General features: G+C 45.0%; 1 pseudogene; it reads right to left on the bottom strand.

The window, feature by feature from the left end:
• Positions 1-10,635: 10,635 nt before the first annotated feature.
• On the bottom strand, positions 10,636-11,569 carry LOC101833043 (annotated as a pseudogene).
• Positions 11,570-12,437: the final 868 nt, after the last annotated feature.

Below are 12,437 nucleotides of genomic sequence, written 5' to 3'. Positions count from 1 at the left end.
CTTACGCCCACCATCTTGAAAAAAAAACCGGCAGTTTAAAACAGCCGAGGTTTTACAGATAAGACACGTGGCCAGAAAAACATAAAGATTTACTGTAAACTCAGACTTGGATAAAGGAAAGCCTCTAAAGGGTTGCAGTGTGTTTAAAAATATACGTGAGATTGAGAGAGACAATGAAACAGCAAAGTGGTATATAAATACAAAAGCCGGCATTGTGGTGGTGCATGCCGGTAGGATTTACTCCAGAGGCAGAGGCAAGCAGATTTCCAAAGAGAAACCCTGTCTCAAAGAAAAAGAAATAAAAGTAAAAGAAATAAAGTAATAATAGATAAATAAATAAACCACGTAAAGATGGAAAATACACAGAGAGTCTGGATACTGTACGCTATTGTGTTTTTCAATTTTTTGATTGCTAAGGAAGGAACAGCTGCTAAAGTACACTTGATTATAAATGCTGCTGAATTAATCCAACTTCTATCTTTTAAAAATGCCTTGACTTCAAAATTTAAGTATAAGGATATGTTACTCGGAAAAGGAATTTTTGCTTATGTTTCTACAGAAAATGAAAAGCTGAGGATTCCTTCCAGGCTTTTGTGGTTTGACGAACCAAGACTCCCGGAAGCAGTGGATCAGATGTTCCAACAATTGAAACAGCTAAGATGATGCAGTCTTACAGACCCCGAAAATATGGACTTATACAGGTTTCTGAGTTTTGTCATGATCCCCATGGTATGAACGGCGCTCCCTTCCAGCAGGAAGCAGTTTGGAATGAGCGACGTCCCAATTCCCATCTTGTTTATAAATATTTGTTTTCATTTAAATGGGGTTGTTTATAATTGGCTAATGATCACAGCCAATCTCTTTTAATGGTAAAAAGGGGAATTATGGTATGAGTATGGTTTTTCATTTATTGATACAAATTCAAGGTCAATTTTGTGATGTGTATATTTCTCCTCTTGATTAAGTATTGTGCTTATACTGATCTTTTAAAACGTAATGCATAATTGAATACAGACTATAGTTACTTATAATAGAATTTATAATTAGGTAAGTTAGGTTTTCTAGATATACAGAAATATATTTGAGATAGATAGGCAGTCTTCAAACCTTTCAAAGACCTTCAGAAAATGGCATTTAAAAATGGTTTAGGGTTTTTCTTGACAATGAGAAATGTCTGCTCCTGGCAGCACCAATTACGTCTGAGAGGAAGGTGGCATCGAAGAAACTTGTTATGGAGTTTGCTTTCAACATGGCAAGATTAGCCATTTGGGCAAGAAACTGCTCTTGCCTGGACTGCTTGACTGTTGTTGTATAATCTGGACATGCAGGACCCACAGGAAAGTGATTGATGAACTCAGTCTTACAGGGTTCCTGCTTCATGGAAGAGTCTGAGAGACTTTCTGCAGGACAAAGAAAAATGACTGACAGACTGCTGATGCAGATGGACAGTTTGAAATTTCCTGCTTGGCTGAGAAATCTTCTGGATACATTGTGGCCTATGGGCTGAAGATGGATGCCCCAACGTTACAGAGGAACTTCGGGTGACTGTCCAGGCAGTAAGATATCTACCTCTGTCAATCCTAGTGTTTATATATTATCCTTCTGTGGTCTTTGATGGAGTTGAAGACAGATAGCTATAATTATAGTTTTCCTTAGTTATGATAAGAGATAAGCTACATATAGGACTTTGGACTCACAAGGATGGGATGGATGATATTTTCTTTAAATCTTGCTAAAATATTGTAACTATGTTCTTATTTGATAACTGTTCTGTTATACACAATTTGACTGTGTTAAAGTTAAGACCTTTCTTTTTGTTTAAACAGAAAAGAGGAGATGTTGGGGAAGTCTTATGCCAATAAAGCACTGTCTGGCCAATAGGGAATCTAGATAGGAGGGACTAGGAGTCCAGGAGGATTCTGGGAAGGAGAAACACAAGAGTTCGAGATGTAACGCCATTAGGGTAGGAAGCCCGGAAACCTCTCTGGTAAGAGACATACTTAGATTAACAATTATGGGGTAATTACTTAAGTCAGAGCTAGCCAGTAAGAAACAAGCAAGGCCAACAGCTTCATAATTCATATAGCCTCCTGTGTGTTTATTTGGGGACTACAATGCAGCAGAGCCCAGGCGGCTGGCGGGGGATATACCAAAGCGGCTGACAAAGAAAAGCTTCTCTTAACACCCATCTCTCTCTCTGTCTGTCTCTCTCTGTCTCTCTGTCTCTCTTCTTCTTCTTCTTCTTCTTCTTCTTCTTCTTCTTCTTCTTCTTCTTCTTCTTCTTCTTCTCTGCCTGCCTCTCTGCCCCCACACTCTTTTCTCTTCTGCTGCTCCTGTCCCCAGAGGCTAGTCTTCCCCCTCCTCTCCTTCCTTTTCCCATTCCCTTTCCCTTTAAAAAAAACCCTCTATCTGAGCTCTGTCACATGGCATCTTTTTCTCATGCACCTCTTTTTAAATTACACCATTGGTTCCCTGACTGGCAAAGGCTCTCCTGGCAGTTTTTCCTGCCCACAGGCAGTTTGAGACACGCTGGGATCCTTGAACCTGGTCCACATACAACAGCCACCCTTCTCCGAATTGCTGGGTCCCTCCATCCAAAACCAGCATAATTGGCGAGTCATTCCCTCTTCCCCACCTCTATTGCCCCAAGTGAGGTCTCTCAAGCATGGTTTTTCACCTTTTGTCCTTGTTAAGCCCTGGTACCAGGCAACCATGGCTCTTTTAGGCTCAGAGCCCTTGACCGTCGTCCTTTGCCTGACGACTCACTGGGCAGCCTGTGCCTGACTCATTTCCGAACCTCGGGTCCTTAGGCTCCTGTCCCTTGATTGATGATCACCAGGCAGCTTGTGCCTTTCCTGTGATCCTTGCTTGATAAAAAGCTGTTGGATCTTATTCTGCCTCACTCATGGGGAATAAACCCACCAAAGATCCACTTCCCGGCACTTTGTAATCACTTCAGGATGGAACCTTATCCACCTGATCCACCCTCAATAGATCTGCTATTTCACTCGCAACAAATCTGCTTACTCGTTCGCTGGTGGCTTTGCCTTCCGTTCAGTATTGGCAGTTGGGCCTCTGGTGGGACTACTCACTTCTGACCGTTCCCCAGGATGTGAGGTTTCATTTCTCAAGCAGAGTCATCTCCTCGCCTGCTGGCTTTTCTCAAAGTCCTGGTACCAGGCGACTGTGTCTCTCTTGGGCTCAGAGCCCTTGGTCCCTGCTCTGTGTTTGACAAACTATTGAGCAACCTGTTCCATCTCAAAATTGGCCCTCTCTGAATTCCTGGGACGCTAGGAATTGTGGACCCCTGGGTTTTACTTCTCTGCCTCACTCATGGGAGCTCCCATTAGGATGTTTCTGGGGACCCACTGACCATTCCTAATCAGCTGTTGTTACTGGACTGTCTGTTGGCCACAGAGCTGGAGGCACAAGACTATCAAACATGTCCGGGTGATTCAGGTGCTGTTAGCCCTAGGAAGTCCATTGGATCCACCAAGAACAGCATTTTGCCAGGTCCAGGAGGCATCTAATGGTTCCACAGAACCTGGACAGTGAAATGAATCAGCCGGCTACCCCAGGAAGTGGTCAGCACCCCAGCTTTCCCAGGTCCCCCAAAGATGTATGCCCCCCCCAGGTCAGCAACAAGTAGTCTTGAGAACAGTGTCCTTATCCCTGCCTGCTACCCCTTTCTAACCTCTCACTTTTTTATAGTAGATAAAAAGGGAGGAATGTTAGTATTCAGGCATCTGTACTGGCCTGCCCTTGGGGTTCTGACAGGATATGTCCTCAGCTGCAGCCACTAAGAACACCGCCTGTACACATTCACTATGTCCCCTCTCTGTCTCTCTCTCTCTGCTTCTCTGACTGACTCTCTGCTCCCTCCCCACCTCTCTCTTCTCTTCTGCTGCTCCTGTCCCCAGAAGCCGGGCTTTCCCCTCCCCTCTCCTTTTCCCATTCCCTTTCCCTTAATATAAAACCCCTCCATGTGAACTCTGCCACATGGCATCTTTCTCCCGTGCAGCACTTTTTAAATTACAACAACTACCACAAAAATAACAGTAGCGGTCTTAACATTATGTAATAGCATTTAACATCTAATAAAAATGCTCCCCAAGAGGGCTGGGTTCCTCTAACCATCTCAGGAAGGTTATGGGAGGTTGTTGGAGAGGAGTAAAAGTTGGAGGATCCAGTTTTGAGAGTGTACTAACCCATGTCAACAGCACCAGCACTGTTTCAGTGGAGCATCTGTAGCCACAGTAGGAGGACTAATGCCAGGGCCAGACACAGCAGCAGAGCACACATATGCAGGTAACGCATGCTCTGTATATAGTCCTACCTAGAAACAAAGTAGGATCCCCTAGAGTGTAAGCATTCTTGGATAGTCAACACCGGGAAGTGTTCAACACAACCAGCACAGAGCACTGGAGCATTTTGAAAAAGGACTGTCTGGGCAGAGGAGATGGCTCGGCAGTTAAGGGGCTTGCTGGCAAGCCTGAAAACCTAAGTACAATCCCTAAGACCTACGTAATGGAAGGAGAGATGGAACTTGTGACAGTTGTCCTCTGACCTCTATATGGTATCGTACAAACGCGCATAAACAAACGTAACAGAAAATAAAAATATTTAAAACAAAGCAGGGAGCTTTCATGTAAGCATACGGAGTCCCAAACTCCAGCAACCCAGACACCTTGCCACACATCGTGCGCTCAGCTTTTCATATGTGATTGGGCAAACTCAGTGTGTCAACTAATGCCTGATTCAGCTTATTTAAAATTACAGACTTTGGGAACGAATGGGCCAGAACTCTGGGGCAAAAACTGTTGCCTTTCTTCCAAAATAGCTCAGCTTTGATAGACTAAGATCAGTCTCTGTCACTCTAGCTTTTAAGGCACAAAAGCGTGGCATCACAAACACACATGCACACCTCAAGTGTGGGCAGGTGAGGGTGTAGGAGGCTTTTCACCACAGGCTCAGAAGTTTACATGAGATTTCACTCTCCCTCCTCTGCCCCTCCCCCCACAAGCCACAAATTGGCCCTCCCAGCAGCCATACCCGGAAGTGTGCCACCCAGTCCCCACAATCTCATGCAATCTGCAGTCTGCCCAATCCCTGTTGTTCTGCGTATGCACATTCCAGCCCTTTTTTTTCTTTTTTCTTTTGGTTTTTACGAGACAGGGTTTCTCTGTATTGTTTCGGAGGCTATCAGTCCAGCCTGGCCTCGAACGCACAAAGATCCGCCTGCCTCTGCCTCCCGAGTGCTGGGATTAAAGGCGTGCGCCACCACCGCTCGGCTAACATTCCAGCCCTTGTAGTGTCTAATGTACCACAGTCTGTCCAATCACAAACCTTATGCGTGTCCTAGCTGTCCAATCCCCAGCATCGAGCATGTCACGGCCGTCCAATCACAAGCGCTGTGAACGTCACAGTCGACAGTTGACACAATCCCCTCATGTCGTACGTTCATTCGACTCTCAAAGCTTGGAGCAGAACGGTTGGTGGTGGCACAGAGAGCAGACCCCTAGCAGCCGTCTCGCAGAGCAGACTCCCTAAAAGCGCTCAGACACCTTCGAAATGGATCATCCCCGTGAGTTCGAGCACAAGGACTCCAACTACCAGGACCTGGGAGTTGATACTTCCCTGGAAAAAGGCAAAGGTCGGTGCTTGGGCTACAGTTGGGAAATTGGTGAGCCCTTCACCAAAGAAACCTCCGGGGGGGATTCAGCAGCTATACCCCCAAAACACAAGCTTTGTTGGGACGCCACCGACACTGCTCCTTGGTGACAGCCTTTAGATGCGGGGTGTGGGACTGAACACCTTTATGTTTTTCTGTCTGTCGTCTGTCTCTTGATCTCTTGGCATCGCGATCTCTCTCTTACCCTCCTTTTCAAAAGCAAAGCTGCCTGTGATCAATGTCAGGAGAGGAGGCGATGGTGGTGATCAAATCTGACCCAAACTCGATTTGTGAGTAGCTGCAGAAGGTGGCAGCGGTTTTGGTTTTGTAGGTGCGGGTATGGAAGAACACAGCACTAAGAATGACGAGGAGAACAAGGGCTATGGTGACCAGGACCGGGACCAGCCAGCCCTGGAGGCTACAGCCAGAATGCCTCAACTCCAGGATGATGCTGATCTCAATATGATCTGCCGTGCCTTCAGCGGGCTGCAGTTTAGCGAGCTGGAGCGTATCTTCCAGCGTGCTCAGTTCCCTGACGTGTTTGTGCGGTCGGTATATCTCTTGCTTTAGGGGGAGGGAAGTTTCTTCCAGGGATGCCTTGGGCTTCTCCGAGCTTACTTCCCTTTCCTTCATAGTCTGAAGCTGTAGGGCCCAAGCACTTAAGAAGCAGAGGCGAGAGGGTCAACACCATTTTAATGTATTTCACTTTACCTGTTACAAAATCTTGAACATTTGCTATTTTATTCCTCTTAGGAAGGAACTCGGAGTACCGGTGGATGCTGAAGCGGAAGCTGAACCCGGTGAACCTGAAGATGAAGTGTCTGAGTAGTCAGGCCTAAAATCTGCAACAAGATTTTCACAGTTTTCTCGGCACTATGCTTATGTTAGTTGACTACCTGCCCCATGTTTGTGAAATTAGTAAAATTTGGAAGGAGTTGGAAATGGAATAAGTAAACCTCATCATATTTCATCCCCTATTCAATATTTGTAAAGTGAATTTTTTAAATTGGCATTTGGAGTAATAGAAAATGAAATAAACATCAATTGGGAATCCCACCAAAAGAATTGTAAGTTGCTAATGGAAAAAAGAAAAGGAACCAACCTGTTCCTCCTGTTTACTTTGTATGATTAAATACAATTTAACTGTGTAACCCTACTGCTGCTGCTGTTTAGGGAATACTGGGTGGAGTTGCATTCCCTACCATTCTAACCTGGGAAATTTGCAAAGTAATTCACAGAGAGTTAACATTATGATTCCCATAATCATTTTTAAAACAAGTTTGGAAAGAGCACTCAACAGTTAAGAGTACTGGTTGTGCTCCCAGAGGACCCAGGTTCAATTCCCAGCACCCACACAGTGGATCACAACTGTCTGTGACTCTAGTGCCAGGAAATCTGAGACTGTTGTGACTACCCTGTGCACATGGCACACTCATGGTATACAGACAAACATATAGTCAAAACATGCATACACATATTTTTTGTAAATTTTATTTAAATTAGAAACAATCTTAATTTACTTATCAATCCCAGTTCCCTCTCCCTCCCATCCTCCCATACCCCTCACAGACTCCCCCACCCCATCCCCCTTCCACTTCCCAGGGAGGGTGAGGCCTTCCATGAGGGATCATCAAAATCTGCCATTTGGGGCATGGCTTAAGCACCCCCCCACTCCGTGCCCTACACAATTTTTTTAATTAAAATACATAGACTCACTTAATTGAACCAATTTATGTTTTAGCATTGGGGTAAAAGAAAAATTTACCCAGAACACACTATATAAGCACTTAAAAACGTACTTACTTCTGATGAGGGAGATAGCTCAAAAGTCAAAGTGTCGGGGCTGCTCTTCCAGAAGTCCTGATTTCAATTCCCAGCAACCACATGGTGGCTCACCCCATCTGCAATGGGGTCTGATGTCCTCTTCTGTAATGCAGGCACAGGTGCAGACAGAGCACTCATAAAAATAAATATTTTTAAAGGTCAAAGTGTCTGATTGCCCTGATTTTAGCCTGTAGTGTTGGAAAGTCCTAACTGGGTTTTCATCCTTCTAGAATAGTTGTGTCATAATGAAGACACTGCCAAAATATGTCAGGCTGGAGGATGGCTAAAACATTTACAACTTGGAAATTTCTCTAAAATTAGAACAAAGAACAATCCAGGGACTGGGGCATGTGGCTCAGAGGATTAAAATGCTTGCCTCCAAAGCTTGAAAACCCTGGTTCAATTCCAGGATGGAAGGGGAGAGAAGACTCCAAAATGTGTCCTCCACAGCCTGTACTCAGAACACACACAATCATAAAAAGTTAAGACTAGAGAAAATGACTCCATAATGAGGAGCAAGCTGCATTGCACTTGCAGAATTCTTTGGTTCCCAGTAATAAGGTCAGGTGGCTCATAACCCCTGGTAATTCTCCAGAAAATCTGATGCTTTTGACCTCCAAGGGGTTCTGCACTCCTATGCACATACTCACACACATGCACATATTTAGAATAAAGTATAACAATGAATTAGATGACAACTATATAGCTTGAAGATAGGGCACAAATTGAACTTTGAATGTTTTCCAGAAATTTCCAGTGTTTAAGACTTTTTCAGGTTATCTTTTTAGTTTTATTCCCTTTGTTTCATTTAAGACAGGCTTGTTATTATAGGCCCAACTTCCCTGGTATTCACTATGTATCCCAAACTTGACTAGGAATGCACGGCAATCAGTATTCCTGTCTGAGGTACATAGGTGCTTGGTTTTATCATATCTGTACTGTAGTGCTCTGTGTCTGTGTGTGTGTGTGTGTGTGTGTGTGTGGTGTGCATGCACATGGAAATGTAGCATATCTGTATTGTAGTACTCTGTGTGTGTGCATGTGTGTGTGTATGTGTGTGGTGTGTGCATGGTTGTACATGTGTGCAAATGGAAATGGAGACTTGATGGGGAATGGTCTGATGTATATGTTTATCTTATTGGTTGATAAATAAAACACTGTGGCCAATAGGGCAGCAAGATAAGAGGGTCTATGTGATGAGGAGGATTCTGAGAGGTAGGCAGAGAGCAGTTGCCATGTAGGATGCCAGAGGAGTGACAGGTCCCTGGACCTTTCTCCAGTAAGATAAGATCACATGGAATACTTAGGTTAATAGAAATGGGTTAGCAATTATGACAGAGCTAGGCAGTAAGAAGCCCTAGTCATTGGCCAATAGTATTATAATTAATATAAGTCTCTCAGTGTTCATTTGGGACTGATGCAGCTGTGGGATCAGGCTGGCAGCAAAACGTCATCATAACAGAGACTCAGGTAACTCTCCACTTTATTGATTGAGGTAAGATCTCTAATTGAACCTTGAACTTGCCAATTCCTGCTAGTCAAACTAGCCAGCCTGCTCTTGAGTGATGGAAATACAGACAGCTGCCATGCTTCCTTGGCTTTTTATGGAAGTTCTAGAGTTCCAAACTCCAATCTTCACACTGCACACAGCAAGGATTTCACTCTAGGGAGAGTTTATTAGGCTTTCCTTATACTGTGTGTAGTGTGTAGTTATCAGAAGAAGCTGCAGATATGGTGATAATTTTTAGTGAATTTGGGCCCAGTTTGCTTAGATATTCCTATACCAAGGCCAGAGTGAAGGCTCAGAGGTTACAAGTACTTGCTGCTTTTGCAGAGGATCAGAGTTCAGTTCCAAGCATCAGGCATCTCACAACCACCTGTAATTCTAGCTCCAGCAGATCCCATGCCCTCATCTGGCCTCCTTGGGCACCAGCAAGCACATGCATGTGCCCCCCCAACAAACACAATTTCTTAAAATCTAACACACAAATATACACACATATAACATATTCCTAAACTCTATAGGTTGAAATATAAAAGCAGTGGGTTTTTGTTTTGTTTTGTTTTGTTTCTTCGAGGCAGGGTTTCTCTGTAGCTTTGGAAGCCTGCCTCTGCCTGCTGAGTGCTGGGATTAAAGGCGTGCACCACCAACGCCCCGCATATAAAAACAGTGTTAAGGAGCTCAGTAATTGTCCTATTGCTAGAGAGGACAGAAGCTCCGGGCCCCACATGCCCCAGATTTTTGTCAGTTTTTTTTTATTCAACAAATTTTGGAGGATGAATGACTCTTGGATGTCCTCAAAAAAAGTTTGTTTACTATCCAGCCTGGGATCAGCAAAATGGCTCATTGGGTAAAGGTTGTGCCACTAATTCTGACTGCTTGAATTAATCCCTGTATCACAGCTGGTGAAGAGAACTTATTCCTGCAAGTTGTCGTCTTTATTTTTTTGTTTTGTTTGTTTGTTTTTCTGGTTTTTGAAACAGGGTTTCTCTGTGTAGCTTTGGAGCTTATCCTGGCACTCTCTCTGTAGACCAGGCTGGCCTCGAACTCACAGAAATCCACCTGCCTCTGCCTCCCGAGTAGTGGGATTAAAGGCATGCACCACCAAAGCCTGTCGAAAGTTTTCCTCTTGCCTCCACACATTTGCTGTAGTATATGTACATGCACACAAATATATGCAAATAAGTGTAAAAATTAAAGCCATGGAGAGGGCTCTGCACAAGCAGACAGTTTAACACAAGCCAAGAAACTCAGTTACCTGGGGTATCTTGAGTTGGGTAATTTTCCATAGTACTTCTCACCACGGAGATCAAGTTCTAGTCAAACCTCAAATGGTCTCAGCAAGATTACAAGATGGAGGAACCTCTTCACTGTCTTGCCCTGTCACGTTATAAATAGTTAATTAAAAGAGCCCTCCGTATTGGACAATAAGAGAGATAGGGACTACTGACAGACATAACATGTGACTAATCAAGTGTGGCCTCCTATTCTCCATCAGAGGTTAGATTCTCATCAATTTTAATTTCTCCATTTTCTACAGGGAAATTTCCTTTAATTTCTGGGTTAACCACTTCAGCCTGTTCCCCTTTTGCTCCACTCTTCCCCTATATTTGTATATTTTTTCAGCTTGTAGAAACTATTTTCCTTCCATCTTTTTTCCCTTTGCTCGGGTGTCCGCAGAGCAGCTCAGGACCACTCAGTGGTGGCTCCAACCCACTCAGTGGCCTGCGCCGTGGGAGCTGCTGTCCAGTCCTCAGTGGCTGGCCGGGCACTCCAGTCTTCAGTAGGAACCTGCTGGATGGGTACAGAGGGCACCTGCACACCCTCAGACCAGTCGGCCACCTCTGGCTGAGCAGCAGTGAACTCAGGTGCTGGCGCCGTCCATTCACCCTGAAATTCCTCCTTGGTCATAGCCTTCTGGGCAGCAGCCTGCTCCTCCTTCTCAATCTCCTCTGAGTCTCTGTAGAAGTAAAGGTCAGGCATGACCTCCCATGGGTGCTCTCGGGAGATAGTGCCACGCATGCGGAGTACTTCCCGGGGCCAGCATCCACCACATCAGACCCACTGAGTGAGCTCCCTTGTTGTTGCATGGGATGGCAATGTCCAAGTAGTGCAGAGGAGAGTCTTTTACACAGAGCAACGGGGGGCGGGTTGACGTAGGACGCCTCAGTGAGGGGCTGGTGGTCAGCCCTGGGGTGAGTGACCACCAGAAGCCGTGGCTCCCGGAAGGCTGCTTGGATCTGGTTGCTGAAGGTGCCAGGAGTGAAATGGCCAGCAATTGGAATGGCTCCAGTGGCAGCAGCAAACTTCAGCATAGCTCGCTGCCCAGTGTTCCTGGAGGAGATAACGCTGACATCAGCGGGGTTCTCAATGGCAGCGATGGCCCGGGCTGCCAGCAACAGCTTCTCCCATGTCCTCTTCAGATTTATGATGTAGATACCATCACTTTCCCTTTTGTAGATGTACTGCTCCATGTGAAAGTCAAGGTTGGTGCCACCTAAGTGTGTTCCTGCAGCAAGGAACTTGAGGACATCTTCCTCTTTCATCTGCAGGACATCAAGGGCTCCGGACATTGTGTAAATTTCCCTTTTAAGTTACGATGGGAATCAAGAACAATGCCGTGTGGACCTGTTCCAGGGCAGTGCAGAAAGCTATTTGTATATTTTTTAAAAGTACATTCATCCATTGTGCCTCTGTGTGTGTGTGTGTGTGTGTGTGTGTGTGTGTGTGTGTGTGTGTGTGTGTGTGTGCACTCACATAACAGGAATAAGTTCTCTTTCCATCAAGTGGCTTGGCCCACTTTTGGACATAGAGAATGTTGTGGTGGTTGTAGTAATATGGGTTATACTGAGGGCCTCATACTTACCTTTCTATTTTGTGGGCATGCAACACAAGAGGACAGAAGACAGCTTGTGGGAACTGGTTCTCTCTGTCCACCATATGGTCCTAGGGATTGAACTCAGGTCTTCAGGCTTGGCATCAAGTGTCTTTACCTGTTGAGCCATCTCTCCAGCCCATAAAATCTGTTTTCTAAAAACACAAGATGGGGTGCTAGACCTTAGTCTGCCCTTTTGAACTCAGCAGGCCTGGTGCAAGAGGAGACCTGGGATACATAAAAAAAAATTCTTTGCTTTGTCTCTTCTTCCAAACACACTTTCTCCAGCTTCTTTGCCCCTCTCCCCTCCCTCCCTTTACTAATTGTTGGACTATAGCACTCTATTTTGTTCTGAATTTATTTTGGCCAACAGAACACTACCACAACCTCCAGCCACATTTTCAAAATGTGATTTATTTGTGTTTATGTGTATGAGTGTTCTGACAACATGTATGTCCATGCACTACTTTCATGTCTGAGGAGGCCAGAAGAAGGCATCAGATGCCCTGGGACTGAAGTTACACAAGGTTATGAGCCATGTGTAGGTGCTGGGAGTCTAACCCTGA

Source organism: Mesocricetus auratus, unplaced genomic scaffold (assembly GCF_017639785.1).
Source record: "Mesocricetus auratus isolate SY011 unplaced genomic scaffold, BCM_Maur_2.0 Super-Scaffold_100003, whole genome shotgun sequence".
NCBI lineage: Eukaryota > Metazoa > Chordata > Mammalia > Rodentia > Cricetidae > Mesocricetus > Mesocricetus auratus.
The sequence above is the reverse complement of the archived record's forward strand: the minus strand, read 5'-3'. Positions and strand labels throughout refer to the sequence as shown.